Source organism: Rhinolophus hipposideros (assembly GCF_964194185.1).
Source record: "Rhinolophus hipposideros genome assembly, chromosome: 15".
NCBI lineage: Eukaryota > Metazoa > Chordata > Mammalia > Chiroptera > Rhinolophidae > Rhinolophus > Rhinolophus hipposideros.
The window spans coordinates 3738179-3762877 of record NC_138061.1 but is presented as its reverse complement, the minus strand read 5'-3'; the positions used below and the strand labels follow the sequence as shown (position 1 = coordinate 3762877).

General features: G+C 50.0%; 1 protein-coding gene across 2 annotated transcripts in view; it reads left to right on the top strand.

Annotated features, from left to right (window-relative positions):
- Positions 1 to 2951: 2951 nt before the first annotated feature.
- The window catches only part of PTPRE (protein tyrosine phosphatase receptor type E), a 137514-nt gene continuing 115766 nt past the window's right edge, over positions 2952 to 24699 (top strand). The window contains exon 1 of one of the 2 annotated variants that reach the window (XM_081074003.1): positions 2952 to 3301. The gene's annotated coding sequence lies outside the window, so the exon portion shown is untranslated. The remainder of the gene's footprint in view (positions 3302 to 24699) is intronic. The other variant, XM_081073999.1, reaches the window with a different exon arrangement.

Below are 24699 nucleotides of genomic sequence, written 5' to 3'. Positions count from 1 at the left end.
ACTTTGAGGGAACTTTCTAGGGTGATAGAAATATTCAGTATCTTGATAGGGATATGTATCTCACTCGTTATGTATTTGTCTTTATTTATTAAACTGTATACTTAGGATCTGTATAATACAAGTATAGTATTCATCAATGAAAAGCAATCCAAGAAGGAAAAAAATAAGAGTTAGAATGTTGGGAGGACCTGGAGAGAAAACAACTATCCTTTTTTCTGGACTAGTAGAGGAATCGTCTGGCAAAGAGCCCGAGCTCTTGATTTCACTGATTAATAAGTGTTAATACCTGAGCATAACTTAGAAAAGGAGAGAGGGGAAGAATAATTGGGTAATGTCAAAATAGAAACTTCTGGACCCTTTAGAGTTATTCATTCTGGCACATTCTGGAGATCGTACTAGCCATCTTGAGTTTCCTCTTTGTGGGACAGGTCCTGAAATCAGTTTTTCCTTGCCTGCCATGCCCTGTAGCCAATCAGTCACCAAGACCTTCTGATTTTATATCCTAAAGGAATTTTATGTTAATGTTTCTGTACAACGTTTAAAAGCAACTCTGATTTGCTTTCTACATACCAATTTTTTTGGCCATTTTTGCTTATCCTCCTAGAGAACACTTCTGGTCTGAGACTTTTCATTTTAATTGATGTCTATTGAGCTCTTCAAGTTTGATGAGATATTATCTGGGTTACCTCGGAGAAATCCAAAGGCCCAGTCTTCTAGTAAAATGGAAGACAACACACATGACTGCAGTTAATACTGACAGTCACAGGAAAACTGCCTCCAGCTGTGCTTTAAAGGAAAGGGTCTGCTCAGCCTGGTGAAGACGAGGGGAGGGGAGAGCAATTAGGAGGATGACAGAAGCCAAGCCCAGGGTGGGATAAAACGGGAAGTGAGTAAGGGGCTGAGGAGGAAGCCGTAGGTTTAACAAGGGCTGAGTCCTGGGGTCCTAAAAGATGAGGATGGCTAGGTGTTCAGGAGGCAAGAGGTGGGGAGGTCCTCAAAGCCTAGGATGAGAAAAGGGGAATTAAGTCTGATGTGCAGGCCCCTTGAGCCTGAGAGGCTGAAGGAGAACGGTTAAGAAAAATTAAGAAACTCCCGTACAGAAGTCAACACAACTCCGCTTTTGTGTGAAAGAAACATGCTTTTTTGTGACAATGATGAATGTCTTTAGAGTTTATAAAAAGTTGAGGGATGTTGCTAAATTCCTGGAGGAATCTTTGGGGTCCCACTGAGAGGATATTCCCGGGAGCAAGAGCCATCTGCCCCTCGTCATGTTACCAGGACTGTTGACTTTCCAACAGCAGATGTCTGACAAAAGCAACTTGTCTCTCCTTGTGTCACAGTCTTTGCCTGCCCAGCCCTGCAGTGTTCACAGGTGGAGCTCATTAGCGCTTTGAAATGATCACCTTCACGTGCAGAAGCCTGGCTCGGTAGGCTGTCACAGTGGGACAATCCAGAGCTGGGTGATGTCATTAGGCTATCTGGCCGCACCCAACCTGGGCGTCCCTTGAGGGCACCCTCGGGAGGGAGCTGCCTGCCCTGCTGGGCTCCAGGGAGACAAGGCTGCCTGGGGCTGCCTGCTGGGGCCCCTACCTCTGATCTGTCAGCCTACACGCTTTCATTGAGCACCTCCTGGCTATCGGAGTTGTGTTAGGAGCTCAAGATGGAGAGGTAATGGAGAAAAGCAGAGTGTGGGAGCTCATAGCCCTGAGGGAGGGGTAGAGAAGGGGAAAGGACTGACACCAAATAAGTGAATCTACCTCATGAGAGAGTAACAGGGGTTGAGGCCATCTTCCAAAGGATCTGTAAGAAAGTGTAGGCAGGTACAGAGAGAGAAGTGTCCCCAGTGGGAATGAGCTTGTCTGTGACACTGAGAGAAGGCGCTGAGGGCTGCAGCCCTGTGAACAGGGGCGAGGGGCTAGGAGCAGCTGAGATGTCAGGCAGAGCCTCCCAGGAGTTTGGGTTCTTTTCCGAATGGAAGTTCTTACACAGGGAACTGGTGTGACCTGATTTCATTTGTAAGGGTCCCCCTGGATGATTTGTAAATAAGGGATCGTGAGGGAAGGGATGGAAAGTGAAGTCCAGCTTTTCCACTGGTGTCATGGCTCTTGACATGTGGAAGGGAAGTTGCACTCTGGACGGTTCATCTGTGATGGTCTCAGCTACTAGGTGCCCATTGCTCTCCAGCCTTTGGGGTCTACAGCTCTGTCCCCAAGTACCCCAGGAGTTGTCTGCTGCCCATTGAAGCAAGGTGGGGGTAACTCCCTATGTGCCACCTTCTCACCATTACTTCATTCATTCACAGGCCCTAAGGACTGAGGTCTCTACACCAGGGACAAAATATTCCTCCTGAGGGCTGGGTCTGGGCCGGACTCAGAGGCCACAGCACAAAGGTTCAGAACCAACATGACACAACATGTGTCCTGTCTGCCCTTGTGATGTTATTTCCTTTACTCTAAAACCTCCCTAAATAGCTTACAGACCACCTGGAAAGCAGTTCCAGAACCCAGCAGATCCAGACTCCTCCTGGCTGGTGCTCTTCCTCCTGGGTTGGGTGTGTTAAACTTTGCCAGATTGCCTTAATGACAAGAAGCTCTTTTCATCATCCACCAGTGGGCACCCTTATTCTGAGGAGGACACAGATTACACCGCTCTCCCTACTTCTCCCAACCAGTAGTGGAACCGGGTGTCCTGGACCTACTGCGTGACCCAAAGCCTGATTCCAGCCAAGCCACTCCCTGGTGCCCAGGGTCAGGCCAGGTAGCAAGGGCCTTTCCAGCTGTAAGAAGGCCTGTCGCACCTCGACACACTCCACGCTCGCCTGGGTCTGGGCAGTGCGGACTCGGCCGGGGTCTCTTTGGAAGGGGCACCAGCCTGGGCAAAGGGACGTCCGGGGTAGCTGGGAGGGAGCCCGGGGGCCTAGGGCCGTCCCTGCCCCGCGGGTCGCCCAGGTGGGGCGGGCGCCCGGGGTGCGCTCCCGGGGCCGGACACCAGGCGTCGCCCCCGCTCCTCGCAGCGCCGCCCCCGCCCCCGCCGCGGAGCCCGAGCCCAGCTGGAGCCGAGGAGGCGGCGGGACCCGGCCGGACAAATTTCCTGCTCGGCGGCGGGCGGCGGGCGGCACGGGTGCGGGCGGCGGGCGGCGGCGCGGGCGGCGCCCCGACCCTGCGGCCTCCGCGCGTCCCCACGACCCTCCTTCGCGCCCGGCAGTCACGGAGGGGCGCCCCGGAGGGCGGCGGGCGGGCGACCGGGAGATGCGGAGTCGCCACGGCGGCGAGATTGGCGCCAGCGCCCCGGCCTCCCTGAGGTGAGTGCGCGCGGGGGGCGCGCGGGGGGCGCGCGGGGGGCGGGCGGGGGGCGCGCGGGGGGCGCGCGGGGGGCGCGCGGGGGGCGCGCGGGGGGCGGGCGGGGGGCGCGCGGGGGGCGCGCGGGGGGCGCGCGGGGGGCGCGCGGGGGGCGCGCGGGGGGCGGGCGGGGGGCGCGCGGGGGGCGCGCGGGGGGCGCGCGGGGGGCGCGCGGGGGGCGGGCGGGGGGCGCGCGGGGGGCGGGCGGGGGGCGCGCGGGGGGCGCGCCGCTCCGGGGACCGTGCGCCCCGGGGGCCGGAACCGCAACAGGCCGGGGACGCCGCCTCTGTCGCCGCCGCGGGAGGGAGGGGCCGCGCGGGTGGCGGGTCCCCGAGCGCGGTCCTGGCCGGCCCGTCGCGCGCCGGGGGCCGGCGGCTGGGGACCGGGTGACGCCGGGTGATGGCCCCGCGGAGCCCCCAGCCCAACTTGGCGACTCCGGCGCGGCGCTCGCTCTGGGTACACGGCCCCGCAGCGCGTGTGTGTGCGGTGGCAGCAGTGCCGGGGGTGTGGGAGCGGCCGAGGCCGAGAGGGGGTGCCCGCGGGTGTTGGGGGCTGCGCGCTCGCGGGGGTTGAGCCCGGAGCCTGCAGAGGAAGAGTCAGGAGTTGCGCCAACTCGGGAGGGTCCTGCCCGGTGCTCCCTGCGCCCCGAGCCTTGTCCGCGGCCGGAGCCGAGGAGGGCGCAGCGCAGGGGCTCGGAGACGCGGTGGGGAGCCCAGGGAGAGGCCGGGCCCCGCCGGCTCGGGCGGCCGCCGCCGTTTGCAGTGTTGGTGGCGACCTGTGGGCCGGAGTTCAGCGCGCTGCCAAGCCTGTGCGCTCCCTGGGACCAACTGGGGAAGCCTGGCAGCCCACAGGGTGGAGAGGCAGAGCCAAGCCCTGCTGTGACCTGCTGGACTGACCTCAATTCCTTCCTGGCATGGCAAGCCTTTCTAGAAAGGTTAAACAGTTACCGTTGCATATTTGGGATACTAATTTCTCTTGGATTGGGACCACTTTATCAGACTTCCAATCCAGGAACCTCAAGGAAAGGAGAATGGGGCCCTGCGTTTGTATTTTGAAGTGGAAGATGGTTGAGTTGAATGAAAACCAGCAAAGGATGGTCACGTGTTTTAGAGTCATCGTGTCTGTGTCCACTTAGCTGTTGACCCCAGGTGCTCCTTGACACAGAGTCAAGGTGCGTTTGTGTGTCCCAAAGGTGGGTGAAATTCTACCTCTGCAAAATAAATACCCATGCCCATTTAAACTGTGTGTGTGTGTTGGGGGGGGTGGTTAGGGGTGCCTTTCCAAAACCAGTGCACTAAGCCAAAGGAAGGCATGAAATGATGGAGTGTACACAGGTGGCCAAGGCTGGTACGGGGAAGAGCTCTGCGTGAGAACCGGGATGGGGTCTGGACTTCCTGAGCACAGGCTTTAACCCTTTGGGGAGCTAAAGGCCATGTGGTGACATGAAAGAGGCCCAAGAGGTGGGGACCACGCTCTCAGCCTGTGGTGTCACCCAGCCCTTCCCACATGTGGCACTGCCTCTGACCGTGACCTCAGGGACAGAGTTCTTCATTCTTAGCATTAGTGATGCCTGTGAGTCAGCACTTGCCAGCCCCCCGCCCCCAAACCCTCAGACTTCCACAAGAGCTAGGAAGTAGATTTGTCTCTGAGAAGGCAAAGTCATTGGATGTATCTGGATGGTTTTAAATTTTAAATCATACCCCCTTGCGTCCCCCACCCCCAGCCAAATCAATTGTGGGAAGTGGACGATGGAGTTACTGTCACTGTAAAGCTTCCCAGGACCCCTGTGGAGGGACAGAATGCAAATGAAGCAATGCGGTCAAGTCCACAGGCCATGCACAGAGACCACGTCCCACTTCTGTGCAGGGACAGCTGGCCCAGAGGGATGTGCTCCCTGGCTCAGTGCCTCTGTGGCAGATTGCAGGATGTCCCATAGCTCCGTGTTCTAATGAGTGACCCCCTTCCCTCCCAGGACCCATGTGTGGAAACCCATCAACCCCTGAGAGGGGCTGCAGGGAACGTGGGGAAGAGGGTGCACAGGAGGTACATGGAAGGTGGACGTGTGAGGAATCAACAGTACTTGACAGTTGGTTAGCAATGGAGCTGAAATGTGGATTTCAACTGATCACAATACACGTCTCCTCCAAATTATGGCTCCATCGGTCCACTTGGCTTGGCCTCCATGGCCATCCAGTCTGAGGCACTCACTTTAATCAAAATTCTCTCCCTGCAAGTCAAAGGCGCATGTCCAGCCTGACCACTGTTGCAATTCTCATGCCCAGCTGCCCCCTTGACGTTTCTCCTGGGCTCTGAAATACCTCCAGTTCAACCTGCCCCAAACTAAAGCTGGGATTTCCCCCCGCCCAGCCCAACACTCTCCCAGTGTCTTCTTCATCCATCTAATTGCACCAGCTGCCACCCTGCTGTAGTTCCCTAAGGACAGGTTGTATCCTCAGCACCAGCCAAGGACCTGACAGGAGGCTTGTGATAAGTACCATTGGACAGATGGACAAGTGAGGACAGCGATGTTTCAGGAGCGCAGCTGCTGTGCCGATGAGCTTGTGTATTTTCAGTGGATGTCAGTGTGCTTGGTAGGTAGCCACACATTTTTGTTCGTGTAGACTGAGCTGGGTCATGGAGCAATGAGAGAGGACTGTCTATGGGTTACATGGCCAATCCTTTTGGAGATGCTGTGCATGTTTGCTAAAAAGACTGTCTGAGCTGGACCAGAGAGACCCCAAATGACCTCCTAAGGAGGCAGGTTTGGATGCAGTGAGGGACAGCATGCAAGCTGCCCTCCATTCCTTTCCTTGATGGGTCCTTTTCATTGATTACATTTTTGAGTACAGCGTACAGAGGTTCTGCTGTCAAAACAGGAACGAATGTATCCATTGGGATAAAGACTGGCCTTCTTACTGTCTGATTATCACTAGGAAAATACTGTGTGTTCCAATATAATCTCTGGTCCCTTTGGCGTGCTATCTCCCAGTGAACCAATGGCTAAGTGCTCCCTGAGGACACCCCCAGGTTTTCCAGGGCCTCAGAAGTGGGGCTTGCTCAGCCCTGCTCTGAATCTCCTTTTCCTTTATCCCCAGCTGAGGGACTCCTACTCATACCTCAAGGCCCACTTCCAATCCCTCCATCTCCACAAAGCCTGCCCGACTAAGGAAACTAAAAGGACTGCCTTTAGTTCCTTTTAGTGCCTGCCCCAGAGCACAGACTCTATTTTGATTTCCAGTTGACTTGTTCAAATAGTTTATCTCCTCTACCCAGGTGGTCAGTGCTTTTAAGGTGGGAGGTATGTCTTTGAGAGCTTGAACTTCTGGTTCGAGTATGAATTCACATTAATCCTGGCTCTGGCGTGACCTCGGCTAAGCTATTTAAAATCCACGCTTCTGTGTTCTCTTCTGTACAGTGGAAATGGTAACCTGTTCTTTACACGGCTGTTGTGAGAGTGGCAGATGATATGTGTAAAGTACAAGGCACACGGCTGGCACTCAGTCAGTTGTGGTGGTTACTCCCCGGTACACCTAAGGCTGTGTATTGCGTGCATTAAAAGCCAGTGAAGTTTGAATAAAGAAACAAAGTCAAAATCCATATGAACGGGTAGATACCTTTTGGGTGCAGTCCAAAGTGCTAGGTCAAATCAATATGGCGTGACATGCTCGGCAACCTTTTTGCAAGGCAATTGGAATGATTATGTAAATTTTTATGATTAAGTAGTTTAATCTCATAACTTTACCGTTTACCTGTGCTCCGTGAACAAATCCATTCTTTAACATGCACCATTGACTCGTCAGCGTTAGAGGGATCTCTGAGGCGGAAATGCAAGTTTTTATGCACTTCAGCCTCCCTGGCTCATGGGCTGAATTAAACCGGGCTGGGTGCCAGAAAACACAAAAGTGAGCCAAACCCAGCACCAAGAAGCTGTGTGGGCTCGAACCAGGTGTGTGGGCTCAGGGTGAAAGAAATGGCTTCTAGACTAGAGCGTAAAAGCTACGAAGCCACGGACTGCCCCCGAAATCCTCAGAGCTTCACTTTTCGTACCTTTACAGAGAGAGGCGTGGTCCCACGCTGTCTCCTAGGCCCTGCCAGCTCTGGGGTGCTGACTGATTTCACCCTCTCCAGGCCTGGTCCAGGCAGGGCCGGGACTCTGCATGGCAGAATCCACCGCCAGGCTGCCCCCATTCTTAGCTCAGCCCATGGGCCACGTCTCTCTGTGCCCTGGGTACCAGCTCTACCAGAGTCAGATTAGGCTCATGGGTACATTTAGCAGGCTGGCAATTTTAGATACTGACCCCAGACTTGCCAGAATTACACTTTGGAGGGTTAACTTCTCATTGTCTTGTCACATTTTTCCCAAGTGCTGGATAATATTCTATGTGGCTAGGGTTTCAGACCAGCCGCCCTGGAGGTCAAGGGCTTTAGTTGAGGTGTATGAGACCTCAGGCAGATGCAGGTGTGAGTGGGGGAGGGGCCTCCTGCCTGAGGAAGTGGGCTGGGAGATCCCTGCTTTGGTGATTACCTAACCAGCTTCCTTTGCTTCTGTTGGTCTGGCTCCAGTTCCCCAAATCTCATCCACCCAGCTCCACCCCATCCAGGTGCTGTGTGGGGAGTTCTGATGTGGTTCAGGGCCCCTTTGAACTCGCACAGCCCCCGGCTCACAGCCAGAGATGTGGGCCTCTTGTCTTTCTTTCAACAACACAAATACTTCAAAGGAGTTGCCAACGCTTGTGAAATAAAAAATGGTCACAACGTGTTCCACTGAAACAATACACATATCCTGTCATATTGCTTCTCCGTGAAATAGGGACCAAATAAATGTTTTTAAAGCATGTCTATTTTAAACATTTCAGATACAATCAGAAATGTCCAATTAGTGTATATTGTATCAGGTGGCCACGTGTGACCCCTTGTCTCTCTAATGGGGACAATGACACTTCCCCAGCAGGGTTGTCAGGTGGATGAAATGATACGTAGAGAGCCAGTGCTCATCAAACAGTCCATGGTGTTTCTGTCACGCCCAGGAGTCGAGGAGCAACAAGATTTGAATCAAGGGCTTGAGAGGATCTGAGTGCTGATTTGTTCCCTGCCACACTTGTTTTGTCCCCAAGGCAAGTCACCGAATTTCTATTCTATCAATGCAGACATCATTTCTGGTTATTAACATCCTTCAATCTATTTGAACATTTGCATTAGTCACCAGTTTTTGTATTAGGGAGCCAGTTAGTTCCATTTTTCTTCTTAAGCAAGATGTCTGAATGTCCTATCACATAGCTACTTGATTACAATGTATTTTCGAAGTGACCATTGTAAGCCTTTCTGTTTTGTATCTATTCCAAATGAACTTGGCGTTTTTCAGGCTGTCTCTGTAATAGGACTTCCGTGGGCTGCTGAGCAGAGTTCAGCTGTCTGTCGGCAGCCTGGCCCTGACTCCTTCGCCAACGTGCGTGAGTGCCTGGGGAGGGTTGGGTGCACACACGCTGGAGCAGAGCCGCGGCACATGGAGCCTCCTGTCCCAGCAGGCTCCTTGTGAAACTGGAGGAGCGCTGGTCTTGCTTTCTTCCCCAGTTCAAAGAGGCCAGCTTCAAAGCTGGATGTGCACGTGGACAATGTGATATCACAGCCCTGGGGCCTCTGCCCACCTCACCCACCAGTCTGTTGGTCTAATCCTACCGTGTTTCCCCGAAAAGAAGACCTAGCCGGACATTCAGCTCTAATGTGTCTTCTGGAGCAAAAATTAATATAAGACCCGGTCTTGTTTTACTATAGTATAAAACCGTTAATACGATATAAGATAATACAATACCAAGTCTTATATTACTTTTTGCTCCAAAAGGCACATTAGAGCCGATGGTCCGACTGGGTCTTAATTTCGGGGAAACAGGGTAGTCATGGCATAACGCTTTTATTTTGTTGTTTGAAATTCAGCATAGGTGGAAGTCCATCCGTGAGAAGGGCTGTGCCTTTAGTGGGTGCTCACGTTCAAGTCCAGTGTGGACTCGCGCCCTGTTGGGGGTTGGAGGGGTGAAGGGTACAAGAGGCAAAGGAGGACCAGGGGATCCGGAGGGGTTTGGGGGAAACCAGTGGCCAGTTTGCCTCACGTCACAATGTTTCCCAGGACAGGCCTGCTCTATACCCACCCGCATGTTACAGAACACGCTTTCTGTGAAAGGCTGGGGAGTTTCTGCAGTAAGACAGCATGGGTCTTTGAGGCAGAGAGTCTACAGCTTCCCCCCAGGAGACCAAGGAAATCCTCCCTACAGAACACTCCAGACCATGTCCTGGATTCTAGAAAGGACTGCCAGCGAAGTGAGCTAAGAGGTTGATATCCAGCACAGAATTCTTACAAATGGTCATAATGTTCATATTTCTCTCCAGCTCTTTCCTGTCCTCAGCCCACGTTCCCACTGCTCCACATACAGAAGACGACGCGAGAGAACGGGGGCGGGGGGTGCAGACAGAGACGCTCAGATGCTGAGATTTTCCAAAGTTTGTCAAATTTCCTGTCAACCCAGAACGGGGGCCCTGAATCCTAGGCCCATGTGGGCAAGAGTTAAGGGTCAGGCCATGGCCTGGGACAGTTTCAGAGAGCAAAGAGCTGACATGTGCTTACCCGTGTCAGCGCATGGAGCTGACATTCAGAACCAAATATCGGAGCCTCTGAAGCAGCAGCTCTCTCACAGTTACATGGTGGGGGTGGGGGTGGGGAAGGAATACAGTACGAATGAACAAAATGGCAGAATATTTGTGTCCTTTATTACATTCAGGGATTTAGTGACCCAGTTTTGGCTAGCAATGTGTCGCCTGAGGGCACTTGCTTTAATGACTAGGAAACATATGAATGTTCTTCCTAAGAGAATGAAATACTTCAGCTTCTTAGATTTGCAAAATAAACCTCTACAATCATAACTGCTCTATGAAGTTGGCTGATCTGGAAGAAACTTTCTTTTGCAGCCACATTATCTCAAGTTGTCTCAAAGCCTACATTGGTACCAGTAAAATCACTCCTTGCAATGAACAATTTTTTTTCGGCCTATAGTGTTTCTGGCTCTGAAAGTGGCCTTAGTTTCATCCACAGCTGAACACTTCTTAAGTACTGGACATAAAAATACCTTGAAACCATCACCCTGTCCTCATTTGGAAGTGTGGTTGACTCAGCGTTCTCTCTTCCTCTTCTCACACGTGTGTAGCCCATTATGAAGCACATCAGTAATTCAATAAATTACTTTTTGCCAGGGTTGCAAACATCAGCTAAAGTTCAGTCGTCTATTGGAGATGTTATCAGTCTGCCCATTTAAATTCCTTGGAGCAAAGTCCTGATTTGGGCCCAAAGTACTCCAAAAATGCAAGAGCCAGAAATTTAATAAGTTTGCACTGCGTTGTGCCAAGCTTGGACTGCTCATAGCTAGCCAACGATATTCTTTCAAAGGCAAGTTCTGTTTTCATCACGTGTGAATAGTGTTTAAAAGAGTCCGTGAGGTCATTCAGAGGGAGCAAATGGAAACATTGCACATTTGTTGAGTACCCATGGTATACACTCACTGCATTTAGCACTGGAGTTGCCAAAAAGGTCACGATGCTGTCCTCTGGGGGCTCCTTGTCCCTGGGAGAGCAGGACTTACCACCTATAGGACATGTTAAATGGGGTGTTAGGGGCAGAGGTGGGACACAGCTGCCACGAGGGGCTTGTGGAGGGGGACCTGGAAGGGCTTCACCAAATACAGCAGGCTTGGCTTTCTAGGATGTCTTTTTGGTAGCCAATAGGACTAGAATATTCCAGACGGGGGCTTCCGTGTATTTGCCCGGCAGCGACAAGTCGCATGACCTGTCCGAGGAAAAGCAGGTGTCTGAATGGAGCTGGAGCCCAGGATGGAGAGGATGGGACCAGAGAGATTCTCCAAGCACTTGTCAGAGCCTGTATTCTGCCTGATGGGCAGGCTGCGCGTCAGCTATTTGAGGTCATGGCCCCCTTTGAGACCCTAAGGGAGGCTGCGGGTTCAGTCTGTAGAAAATGCCTGTGCACAGTTTGGGGTGTTTTGCTTTGTTTCTTTTTTTTTGTTTTTTTTACAGTTTGGGGAGAGTCTTGCTTGGCCAAGACCTACGTCTTGGCTCTCAGCGAGGGAGACTGCACGAAGTCTGGGGCAGGACAGGGTTAAGGGGCGCTGATGAGCCCAGCTTTGGGGATGAGTCTGAAGTGCATGAGAGGAGCCAAGCGAACCTGTCGAGTGCAGGCAGCTGATTCTCCTGGGAGGGTGTGTCCCATGAGCCACGAAGAGTTTTCCGTCGTAAAACTGGTAGTGACAGTGTTTGCATTTCACTGTGCTGAGAGTCCATCTTTCTTTCTATTGAAAATTTGTTTACAATACACATGCTTGGGGATTGGGCAATATTCCTACTAAAATAACATAAAATAGATCATTTAATGATGGCTCTTGTCATGGGAGAAGCTGGCTCGTAGGAAGTGTGGTAGAAAGAGTTCAGGAAGCTCCACGTGGCCACTGTTGGCCTGTGACAGGGACAAACTCGGAGTCACCCTGCTCTCTCTCTGGCACTCAGGACTCTTGTCTGAAAGGCCTCAGCCGAGCGTGGAGCACCACATTTTACGTTTCTCTTTAAAATGGGGAAAATTTATATGGAAGCAGTGACAAGTACTGAAGGACTGGAAAAAGCGCCGTGGAAGAGAGGCTAAAAGAATCATAGTTGCGGGTACAAACCAGGTCCGAGGGATGGCGTGATGCGGTTGGCCAAACCCAGCCAGCGGCATCCTGGCAGGTGTCCCTCTGGCAGCATGGGAGGAAAGACGTCCAGTTACAGCAACGGCCAAGAAAGGAGGCTGCCCCCTCCTTGCCCCTGCCAGGGAAGAGCTGCTCACCCGGGAGGGCCGACCCCCCTGGGGAATGCAGTTCTGTCTTCCATTCTGAGGGGAGGGGAGTTTTACGGGGTGCACCTCAGGCATCCTGGAAAGTCAGGGTGGTCAGGAAGGATGCTTCGCGTTAAAAATTCATGTTCTCCCTTCATTTTACAAATTGAGCCTGACCCAGGAACCTTTCTGTGAGAACAGAGCCCGGACGACACGAGACTTGGCTCAATTCGTCCGGATTTGTGTGCTCAGGAAAACGAATTCATTGCACACCAAAAAGCCACCCCTTATAAAAAATAAGTCAATGCAGTTCATTTCATTTATTTATTTCATTTCTAGTTATTGTCTCAATAGCCTTCCTCATATGTTTTAAGATAACCAGAGCTATATTGTCTGTGCAAGTCTTTCAGTTTGCCAGAAACCAAAGCCAGATTCTACCTTTTAGCTTTAGGTGTCGTTTCTTCAAGAAGTTTGGCCAACAATTTGATCTCTCTCTTCAGAATCAAGTGGGTTGCCAGCTGGAAGCGAGGAGCCTGAGACTCATCCAGGGTCACACTGCCTGTCTGGGGACAACCTCTTTTTCCTGTTCTCACTGCCCCTTCGTCCTCCTTCCTGTGTCCGATACGCTGTTCGTGTTTGGTGGCTTCAGGAAAGGGAGGCCCCGTGTCTGCTTGCATAAGACGAGTGCCCCGCTTTTCTGTGTGTTTAGACGGATGGAGTGCATCCCCAGGTGAGCAGGGCCTGAAGGTGAGACCCTGTCCGCTCACTGCTGTGCGTCCAGCTTTCGCCTGCTGGGCCTCAGGCACTCAAGCCTTGCCCTCCGGATGTGGTTTCTGCCCTCTGCCCGGCAAATTGCCTCCAGGAGGTATTTGAGAAGGCAGCCCGCCTGTGTATGTCTTGTGTGCAGCCTGCTTTTGTTAGCAAATGATTTATTATTTGTTCTATGAAAATGCACATCCTGAATGGATGGACAGTGCTGGGCAGAAATCAATGATAACTGTTCTGGTTATTTTACTTTGAAATGGATTTTTCCTTTACGGCATAGCATTAATTTGTAAGTGTTTTCTAGAGATCACGCTTTCCTCAGTAGGCTGGCATCTTGGAAATCGGAGCAGCCAGGCTCTGTGTGCTGTGTCCATTTTTAGCCTCAGCTGGCAGCGAGCGGGGCTGTGCTTCCCAGGGTGACCACATGAGCTGATGGCTAGGAAGATGATGGGTGGGGACTGCTTGACTGTGTAAATAGAACGGATTTCATTGATGGTAAGAGTGCGATTGAAACATTCAAGGTGATTGCATCTGTACCTGAGGTTCTGCCCCTGTGATAGGAGACATTGGTTAAGCCCCCATGAGCACGGAGAGACCCTGGGGCCCCAGCAGAAAGGGGCAGCCCTTGGAGTCTGAGGGGCCTGCCTTCTGGGATGAGCCCTTTGTTTCCTGTTTTGAGTCTGGTGTGAGGTCTACAGTGCTCCCCACCCCCAGCCAAGATATATGCCTCTAGGTGGGCGAGCAGCTGCCCATGCGGCCACTGCACTGTCCTCCGGTTACCAGTGCTAGTAGGAGGGGAGCCCCAGTGTCAGAAGAGAGGGAAGCAACCGCCGTTACTGACTTAGCTCTAGCCCACCAAGGTACCACCTATGGGAAGGTCTGCAATAGGGTCTGCAGCTGAGTCTACAACTAATCTCTTCTTCCATCACTTCCCAGACCTCCGCAGGGGGCCTCGGTACAGGAAGGTGTGGGGTCACCATACCTATTACCAGGGGTCTTGGTGACATCAGAGATGGAAACACGATTCCGTTCACTCAAGTTCACAAGAGGCCTCATTGATTTATATAACTGAAGGTGCTAGAACAGCTGGTCCAGTGGTTTGGCGTTGCCATCCAGGCCCTCCCTTGTTGCTCCTTAGCCCTGACAGGCTCTTAGCCCCAGGCCTCCAGCAGCCTCTCATTCCACCCTCCCTGCAGAAGGAGAGAACCGCTTGCAGCACATGCAGCCGTGGACCCAGAAGTGAGTCTCCTTGGCACCCATGAGCCAGGTGTGGGTGACTGCCCTTCCCTAAGCTTGTGCTGTGGCCAGGGCTTGGGCACACGTCCTGCCAGGAGCCAGGGGTACAGCAGCTCCCTCCAAACCACGTGGTATAAGAAAGATGTTTCCCCAGGAGGAGACCCGGTGAAGCGGAGTCTTCTCCAAGAGAGGAGAGCGGTTCTGAGCCGGTGAAAGCGCCAGGCCCAGTGTGGTCAGAGTTGCTGTGGGGTGTAGGTCTTGGGAGAACCCATGTGAACCCCTACACAGCACACAGTGGGGACCCCTTCCTCTGTCTGCAGCTAGCAGGCCTGGGGCAGACGAGGTGCACATCTGTGACCCCCATCTGTGACCCCTTTTCTGTGGCCTGATATCATTTTAAAAATTCAGACCTGAGAGCCACCGAGTCTGGACACACAAAACCCACAGGTGAAACAGTCACCTCTCCCTTCGCAAGGGTTCTATTTCGGGGGAGGGGGAGAGGTTATGGCAGTAAATAAAGTCGCAGCTGAAATCATCCTAGTAACCACTGGTATTGGTTGAGTACTTGCGTGCTGTGTCTGTCCTGAGTCCTTTTCCCTCGTGAGGCTAGAATAGCGAAAGGCTTGTTCAGAAAGAGGGAAACGCAGGCCCTGAGGGCTGGGATCAGAACCCAGATGGGGATGAGTAGCCCCGAGAGAGGACAGGTGGCTTGCTCTGGAGGCCCTGGGTGGTCCTCGTGTCATCCCCATGGCCAAGGGGGCCTGTCGTGCTGGGTGGGCGCTGTGGTCTCTTCCCTTCTGTGTGGACTGGACCATGGGTGGTCATTAGAGGCCCTGTATGCATGTAGGGGTTCCAGATGCTGTTCCTCCAGACTAGGGCTGCCCACATGGTGAAACAGGAGTGCGGTGGCACTTTTGCCAGGCTCTCTCTTAAAGAGCTCCATCTGTCTTGTAGTAAACATGGATCCTAGCCCCTGTGTTCCTAACCAGAACATACAAAGGAGACTGGACTCTAAGGCCCCAGGGGGCGGGCAGCAGTGACTCCTCCCGGGCTCTCTGCCTCCCCCCTCCCTGCTTCCATTCCCTCCCCTCGTTCCCCTCTCTCAGCTTTACAGCTAGGGCTTTGTTTTCCAGAACCCCAGACCTCGCTGAGCTCACCCTCCTGCAGGCCCTTCACCTCCACTCTAGACACCTGAATTGGCAGAGTGAGGGCCCCAACCCGACTCCGGCCCCAGTGGCAGTGGCCGCGGCTGCCAGCAGGAGTGCTTTCCCATCCTGCCCTCCTGCCCAGGCCAGAGGCCATGGAGCTGGTACATCACCCGCCAGAGTGGCTGACATGCCATTCCTTTGAAATGAGTAATAGCAAAGCTAGTCCAAGAAATGGTCAGTGTTTTCTCCCTGCTGTTGCCCAATCCGGAAGAGATGATCCGATTGCCGAATCATGTGACGAGGTCCGTGGGGACGGCCACCCTGAGACCTGGGACCGGGCGATGCTTTAGGGGCCTGACTTAGGTCGGAAGGACTGTAACTGCCCAGGGCTGAGTGTCACCAGTCTGGGCGGAACGGGATAATGGAACAGTTTGCCTGTTGCTCCTGATTTGAAAGGCATTTGGAATTATTTTAAGGGCTCCACGGAGAGAGAGTGTCTGCTTTGAGAAAAAGTCTATGCCCAGGGTTGGAGTCACATTCCTTTCACTTACAGGTACCTCCAGCAGGATTGCATGAATCTTATTTGGGGTTCACCTTCAGAAGGGGCACCCATCCCCTTACACTCATGTCCTACTGCCTGGTTCTGGTCAGTGACAGCTGGGCTTCTTGAACCAGAACTGTGGATGGAGTGAAGTTTGTGCGAGCGCCATGCTCTCTTATCCGGCTGGAGGCACACGCTCTCCCTGCAGAAGGCTGAGGCTGGCAAATGCCCCTGACGAGTCCAGGGGGCGTTTGGGTGGAGGTTTCAGTACCATGTCAAGATGCATGAAAGACAAAATTAACCACGGCGTGAGGCAGACGATGTATCTGGGACACTGGGTGCCTGACATTAAAGGATGACGTGAGAAGAAGCTCTTGAGTGTTTTTGTGATGAAAACCTTTGTGCTGTGAAAGGGCATGAGTTAGAGGGTCACGGACATGGCTCTCCACCAGGAAGAGCAAGGGAAGGTGGGTGAGATGCTTTGTAGACCCAAGGTCATGTAGATGTGTGATTGTGAGCAGGATTTCATCAGCCTGCTGTTGGTGTGTTCCCCTCTGCCCTCCTTCCCTCCCTGTGCTCAGGGAGTATTGAATGACCCAAGCAAGAACGTGGAAAAATTGGCACTGGCCCACGTAACTTGGCGCTTTCATCTTCTCGAAAAACTCTCAGTGATACATAATTTTTAAAGCTAGAAGTTATGGAGAATTGTACCACTGTAGCTGAGCTTACTAGAAGTCAGGAGCACCTCTCTTTTAAGCAGGGACTCCAGGAGGGTCCCCTGGGGTATTTGGAAATGTACATTGGCAGCCACCGAGAGTCAGTTCCTATGAACTGTGTGATTGCAGCCCTTCAGACAGACCTCGGTTTTCTGAGCTCTAGAATGAACTTGGCAGTTTTGTTCCATCTCACCTGTCTGAAGCTGCCATACCTGGTGGCGTGGCTGGGGCTGCAAGACCTGCTTGCATGGCTGATGTTGGCTGTGGGCGGGAAGCCTCAGTTCCTCAACACGTGCACCCATCCAAAGGACTGCTCAGCGTCCTCATGGTGGGCAGCTGGCTGCCCCCCAAGAGAGGGACCCCAGAGAAAGCAAGGCAGAAGCCACAACATCCTTTGGGGCTTAGCCACACTGTCCTTTCTGTGGTGTCCTGTTCACACAGAGAAGAATGACCAGAGCCTGCCACAGATCAGGTGTTGGTGAAGAACCTTCGTTCTCTTCTTATCCTGGTGTATGAGGTGTGGCTTTTAGCACTACACTTCCAATGTGACCCGGTTAACTTACCGAGAAAAGGAACTGGACAGAGGTTACGAGAATTCTCAGAATCAACTGGAAGGCTGGAGAAGCAGGCTCAGGAAAGGGGCAGGAGCCCAAGAGGCTGGCAGCCTGAACCAGCATCACGGCTACACCACGGGAAGCTCTAAAGCAGGGCTGTCCAAACTGCGGCCCGTAATCCATTGTTAATTGGCCCGCAGCAAATTCCAAAAATATATTTAGTTTACTTAAATAAACCAGGGGAGGCAATACGTACTTCACCTGGAGTGAGTGGCCCGGCTGTTTGTGTGTTTTACCTCTTATGGCTCTTGGTAAAAAAAAGTTGAAAGAAGTTTGGACACCCCTAGTCTAGAACAAGGATGTGGCCTGTGGCCGTGGCTGCTGCTGCTGGGCAGTTCTGTCACTGGATCCTCACAGCTGTGGCCGCGATGAATCCTGGATCTGCGACTGGCCCCCAAAAGTTCAAGCCTGGGTAGGATTGGCTGTTGGAGCCCGTGTCACCTCCCTGCCAGACTTTGCAGGTGAGTGGAGGGTGGGCGGCAGGTAGAACCTTCATCTGGGAGGCAGAGTGCTCCAAACCACCTGAGATACATGCAAGGGGGTGACAAAAAGGAGGAAGGGAGTGTAGGCCATTGACGGAAGTCCCCAAACAGCAGTCACTCTCCCTGGTTTGTCTTGAGTTCAAGGTTGTTTTTGTCTCCACGTGTACCCAGAATTACACTATTATTATATTCCAGAGAAGTTCATTTGAGTCGCAGTTTATATACACTGGCTAAGCTTTCAGAAATCTGTAGATAATCCTTTTGTAAAGCATCTAATCCTTTTAGAGAACAAATAATCACTTTTTCACCATTTTTTAAAGGACTATAGAATGGGTTTTCTCAAGGCAGAGTATCCAACCGTAGTTTTCCTCAGTTGCTGTTAGTAAGGAACTGTTACAGCTCCGTAGATAGCTGCTTATAACATCTCATGCTGTGTGGAAAAAAAAAAAGGAAGGAAGGAAGGAAGGAAGGAAGGAAGGAAAACACTGCGTTTTTGTTTTTCTTTCTCTACCTTAATGACTGTCTTCTGGAAAGAAGCACAGGCTAATTAAAAAATTTTAAAGAGCTTGTATTTCTTGTATTCTTACCTGCAAGGCTGTTTTAATACGAGCATGTTTCACAGTTGAGTGGAGAAGCAAGCATTTTCAGTTGTTCTACCTGTTAAGTCAGGTTTGGAAAATTCACCGTTAACATGAACTTTTTCCCCTCTAAGAGGCTTTCACATTACAGCAGAAATGTTTTGTTCCATTTTCTAGAGTTGCTTTCATGTTTTCGGGATAACAGAGTCCAGATAGCCAAGGCCACGAGCTAGGAAGGAGCCTGAACGGGGTGGGGTGGTGAGCAGGGCCCAGAGACAGCCTCGCTGCTGTACACAGTCTGTGTGTGACAGTCCGTGTGTCTGGAACAGTCTGGTGGCCCCGGGAGGGAGGGGAATCAGCAGATGAACCAGAAGCAGGCAGGGGACTGTCAGGACGCTGCTGTCCTAAACCAATGGAGAGATTGAGAGACGGGATGAGACAGAAAGTGAGAGAGACAGACACAGACAGACAGACAGGCCAATCGTAGCTGCCATTCAGGTGTCTCTGTGTGTTCTCAGGTACATTCGTAGCTCTTGTCTCTTTTTACCCACAGAGTAACCGTAACAGGCAGGTACACTGGACTGGCTTCACCATGGGGTAGGTTCTCACACACCTCTAGGGAGGTGAAACGTTGGAGACTTGGAAGTCTAACATTTCAGGAAATCTAATTTGGCTACTTTTTCCTCCAGCATTGGAACCTATAGGTGTCATTGGTTAACACTACGGGAAGTACTGGCTTATGTTTTCAGACACTGTTATTAAAGAGCATATGCCTTTACTTTAAATACTAGAATCATATTCCCTGTGGCAAGATTTCCCCCTATCTGCCCCCCCAGAGGAAACTGTGGGTTCACTTTTGTGTGGCCTACTGTTCCCAATTTTAATGTGCATAAGGTGTTAGCCCATTCTACGGTTTGCAAAACTGAGGCTCAGAGAAGTAAAATGAGTTGTTCAGTTACACCTCCTTGTAAGTGGAAGGTGGCTGCCTGGGATTCAAGCTCAGGTTTGTCTACTTCCCAAAGCAAGGAATCTCACCAGACCTGGACACCAGGTTGCAGGAGGAGAAAGGAGGCGCTTGGAGGGGATCGCCTGGGAAAGCCGAGGCAGCTTGTTTCGCATCTCCTGCAAATCCAGAGCATGATTCTGAGCTGGTCACATCTTTGACTAAAACACATGGCTAAAGGAAATACACTAAATAACATTTTCGAGTGGGTTGTTTTAGTCATTTATATCAGAACATGGGTGTCTGAATCGTGGTGGGGCATAAAGGGTATCATGAATCACTCTACTGATTTGATTTTAGTACTTGTGAGAGAGAATAACTGCCAGGTACTTACCTAGTGCATCTCAGTGTGATGATGATGGTGATGATGGTGATGATATTGCTGTTACCATTCAAAGAACTATGGCTTTATTCCTTTTAAATGTTTTTTTTTTCTCCATATGTTAGATCGTATGTAGGTATAACACAGAAAGCATCATCATTTTTTGGCTGAAAAAAATTGAAGCACTCTACAAAAACTATTAGAAAGAATATTGATTTCCCAGGCACAGTAATCCTGAATTGCTTGTTTTCTAAGATTCATAAATTGCATTAGCAGTAGCCTTCAGACTTACAGTGAAAGCAAAACTTCAAAAAGCTTTATTTGGAAGGTTCACACACCTTCCAACATCCATGTTTGCTGTTTGTCACGTATTTGTCCAACCAATCAGACAGCGTCCGAACAAACTTTAACATGTCTTTATTTTCACAAAGAAGCCATACTCTGACTTACGCTTGTTTTGTTTATCTAGTCGTTTCCTGGCTTGCTCCCTCTTTCAGTAAACCATGTTTGTTACTGGCAAGCCTCTGTTTCCGTAGAGCTTGGAATTTCTGAGCAGGCAGGAAATAGAAAACTTCGTGCCGATAGATATAGCCATTCTTTCACTGTTTTTAAATGCACACGTGGTCGTTGGTTTGTATTGATTCTCTCCGTCCTTCTTTTGGAAGTTTTCCAGTGCCCATCCATTTCCTCTTTTTCCTGTCTTCAATGGTTTTTCTCTGTGCGTCTAGGGCCGTGTCTCCCCATGTGTTTGTAACAGATCTGCTGTGCTGGGTTAGATTCACATGCTTGTCTGAGCTTGACTCCGTCTGCAAGGCTGACTGAGTAAATAGCCGACATCCTATCCTCGGAGGTGTGCTGGAAATGTGTATCTCCCTCAAAATGACATTTTGGAAAGCACCGTTTGGTAGATGAGGCTGCACTGATGATATCACATAAAAAAACAAACTGTAGTCTTTGGTTCACATCATCCTTCTTTCAGCCCAACTTTTATAGCAGAACAAAACACTGAGAGCTGTGTCAGAGGTCAAGGTCACCATGAATCTGCTTTCACGGTGGGAGATGAAAATTGGCTGTATAGCCATGCATAGTGGCGTTTCTGTTAAACACAGAGATAGGAGGTTGTGAGCCGATTTCTGCATTCCATTTGTTTGCAGTTGTCAAAACCTCATTAATTGTAGGCCCAATGACACTGCTTCCTGTTTTAAATCACTTTTAAATCACTCATGTTATGCTTAATCTTAAAAGCAAAAGTAAACCTTGTATTGGAATACATTTCATGTTACAACATTAAGCCATTAGGTGTGGGGACAAGAAGTTTAATATGCATTGTAAAATAAAATTTGGAGGTACTTTACATTCACGGTGGCTTCTGTAATTAGGTTCTGTCAACTGTAATTTTTTAGGTTAATTTCTTCCATGATGTATGCTGTATAAATAGTAAAATTACAAGTGCCCTTATATGTTTAAATTATTGTATAAATCCTTAATATAATGCAATAAAGTATTTTAAGTATATTACTTGGAAGTAGGAGTTGAAAGGCAAATAGTTAAAATTGGTTTTATTATTATTATTTTTAGAAAGCCGTGAAGATCGATATTTTATTTCTTTAGCAAATAACAGGTGTCTATCAAGTCTTCACCTTGACTAAGACGTTAGGGACACAAAGGTTTGGAAATCACAGCAACTGCCCTCAAGAATCTGCTAATCTAGCATGACATTTCCACAGGGTTCCCTGGGACACCGTCCCCTGAGGTTCTCGCCAGGTGTGGTAAGATGAGTTGAGAGCTGTAGCCTGCGGCAGGTGTCACCTGAGAAGATGCAAGGAATACCAACATTTCAAACCGTTTTGGCCACAGCGACTCTTCTCCATAGCATTCCGAGCTTGGTCTGTACTCCAGACTCTTACCCTAGTGTCTCTTGGGAGTTTGTGGATAGAATTCCGAGGGCCTGTAAGTGTAGATATGGAAAACATGTACACCTTTATTTCCATATAATTGGCTTCCTTTGTAATTTTATATCCCTCATGTCTTAAACATATTTTTTTAATGGTGAGAACAATTTAAAGAAAACATTTTTTTTTAGATTTTTATGTTTTAATTTATTAAAAGTCAGTAAAAGTCACTCTTTTAGGTTTACAGCTCCAACAGTTTAGACAAAGGCATAGAGTTGTGTGACTACCACCACAATCAAGACACAAGTTTTGTCACCTCCCCAAAGAAAATTCTATCATGCTGTGGTTTTGCAGTCAGACCCTCCAACCCCACCACTAACCCCTGGCAGATGGTGACCAGTTCTCCATCCCTATAATTTTGCCTTTTCTAGAATGTCATGTAAATGGTCACAACACATAGCCTTTTGAGTCTGGCTTCTTTCACTTAGAAGATGAACATAAGAATATTCTTGCTGGTTCATTCCATTTTGTTGCTGTGTGTAGTATTCCATTGTTTGGATGTACCACAGTATGTTTAACCATTCCCCAGTTGGGAGCATGTGGGTTGTTTCCAATTTGGGGCACTTATGAATAAAATAGCTATAATATGCATATAGAGGTTTTTGTGTGAATCTGGGTTTTTGTTTCACTTGGATAAGTAAGCAGAATAGAATTGCTAGATTTTTGTGAAGTGTGTTTAACTTTCTAAGAGACTTCCAAACCATTTCCATGGTAGCTGTAACATTTGCCTGCCCACAGCAGTGGATGAGCGTTCCAGTTTCTCTGAGTCCCTGGCCAACATTTGATATTGTCTGTTTTCTCTGTTTCTAATTTTTGCCATTGTCATAGGTGACTAGTAGTATCTTGCTGCAGTTTTAACTTGCATTTCCCTAATGACCAATGGTGTTGAGCAGTTTTTCGTGTGTTCATTTGCCAAATGTGTATCTTCTTTGGTAGTGTCTGTTCAGATCTTTTGCCCATTTTAAAAATCAGGTTGTTAGTCCTGTTATATTTTATGCAATTACAAGCATGACTCTGAGAATAAGCTTCACTAAATGGCCAAAGGGATCCATGTCACCGAAAAGGTCAAGAACCCTTGGGAGACCCACCAGTGGAAAATCTCTCTGTTATTTACATCTCTGCATGTCTGTGGTACATCTGTCTTGCTAAGAGTCTGCCACACACCATTGCCAAGGCAGTAGCTTGCCTGTGACAGAATATACCGCCACCCCACCGTCCGTCCTTTCTGTTCTGTGCACACAGAATGGGATTTCAAAACATCACTCTGAAGTGTGGGTGGAGTTCCTTATGCCGCCCTCCTCTTCACTGAGTGGTAGGCATTTCTTCTATTTTTATAGGAAATTCTTTGGCTCTCTCTGGTTCTTTACCCAAGTGGAAGGAATCCCATGTTGCTGGAAAAATGTGAACCAACGTATTCTAGAAGAATGAGCCTATCCCACCTTTAGAATTAGGGGCTCTTCTTAACACGAAGTGGAAGTGTGAGTGTGTGTTTTATCGCTGCCTGTGGCTAGCTCCACACTGCTGTGGATTGACATATTTTCTCCTGCCCTGATCTCTGATTTTTTAATCACAGCTTCCCAGCAGAACTCATCTCCCAGCAAAAAATGCTTTGTATCTGTTTGAGATAAATATATTTTTAAGTCTCGTGGACCCTTTTAAATGGGCAGCTAAATTTTAACTTAGTCATACCAAGCTGAGTCACATTTCAATACAGTCTTCAATGGTTAACATTTTTAGGAACAATAATGCTTATGTATGATCAATAGATTAGTTTTGTTTTTGGGTGCTCCTGTTTAGGCATAGAAGGAAGAATCTGAGGTATAGAAATGTTGTGCCATAATATTTTAATTCCAGAAAAGCCCTTACTTAGGATTCTTTTCTTCCCATCAGAAAGGAGAAAAATGAAAAAGAAACGCCATGTGTATATTGAAAATTAATTTTAGCACACACAAAAAATTGTACAGCAGCGGAGAACTCTGCCACGGGCTGGTGACTGCTCTCAAAGCAGCGTTGCTGACACACAGGTGCCGTGAATTTTATGTTTGGCCCCCTGAGGCCATGCATATGCAAATGCAGGCGAAGTGCTCATCCTCTGGGGAATAAGAGACACTAAAAAAGATGCTTACCTTCCAGCTGTGTATAGTTCCTCTGGAAAAAAAAAAAAACGAACCTCTTCACAGGTAAAAAGACAAGAACAGTTAGAAAACAGCGCCTGCGGGATACACGTCCAGTCTTGTGTGTTGATGTGGGCCCGTCGCCACGGCCTCAGTTTCTTAGTGTCCACTTCCTGTCGTTCTCTTCCGTTATGGAGAAAGGGGGCTGGAAAGGTGCTTTTGCACACGTGTGAGCTCACAGCCACAGTACCACTAGCCTGTGTTCGTTTCCTACGGCTGCCGTGACAGCGTGCTGCAAATTGAGCAGCTTAAAGCAATACCTCCCCATGATTTCCATGGGTCAGAACCCAGGCACAGCTTCTGTCTGTGTCCCCCTGGTTTTCTGCTCAGAGTCTCACTGGATGAAAGCAGTGCATCTGCAGGGCTGTGCTCATGGCTGGGGGCTCTGGGACAAATCCGCTTCCAGGGTCATTCAGGTGAGTTCCCCGTTTCCACGCTGGCTGGCAGCTGGGGTGGGTCTCAGGTTCTAGACGCCCCCACTCCTTGGCTCCTGGCCCCCTGCCTCCCTCTTCAGAGCCAGCAGTGAGGGGGGGTCCCTCTCAGGCTTCGACCCTCTCTGCCCCCCCTGCCCCCCCCCCCCCCCCCCCGCCACATCTCTCACTCTTCTGCTCCTTTTCTCTGACTGTGTTGGACCTGGCATAATCCAGGACCCTCTCCCTGGAGTTTGAAAGTCAGCTGATTAACACACGTAATTCCATCTGCAAAGCCCCTTCCCACAACATCTAGATGAATATTCGATGGGGAAGCCGAGGGGTGGGAGTCGTGGGGGACATTTTTAAAATTCTGCCTACCACCCCTCTACAAACATTAATAGCAAAATAACCAAATTCAAGGGTCTCCTGAATGACTGCACCCAAGGAATGTTTCTGTTTCCAAGACAATATGTGCTGGGATAATTCTGTATTTACCATTTGGTGTTTATGCCTCACGGACTCCATTATACATATCTTTAGGAATACTCTTTACA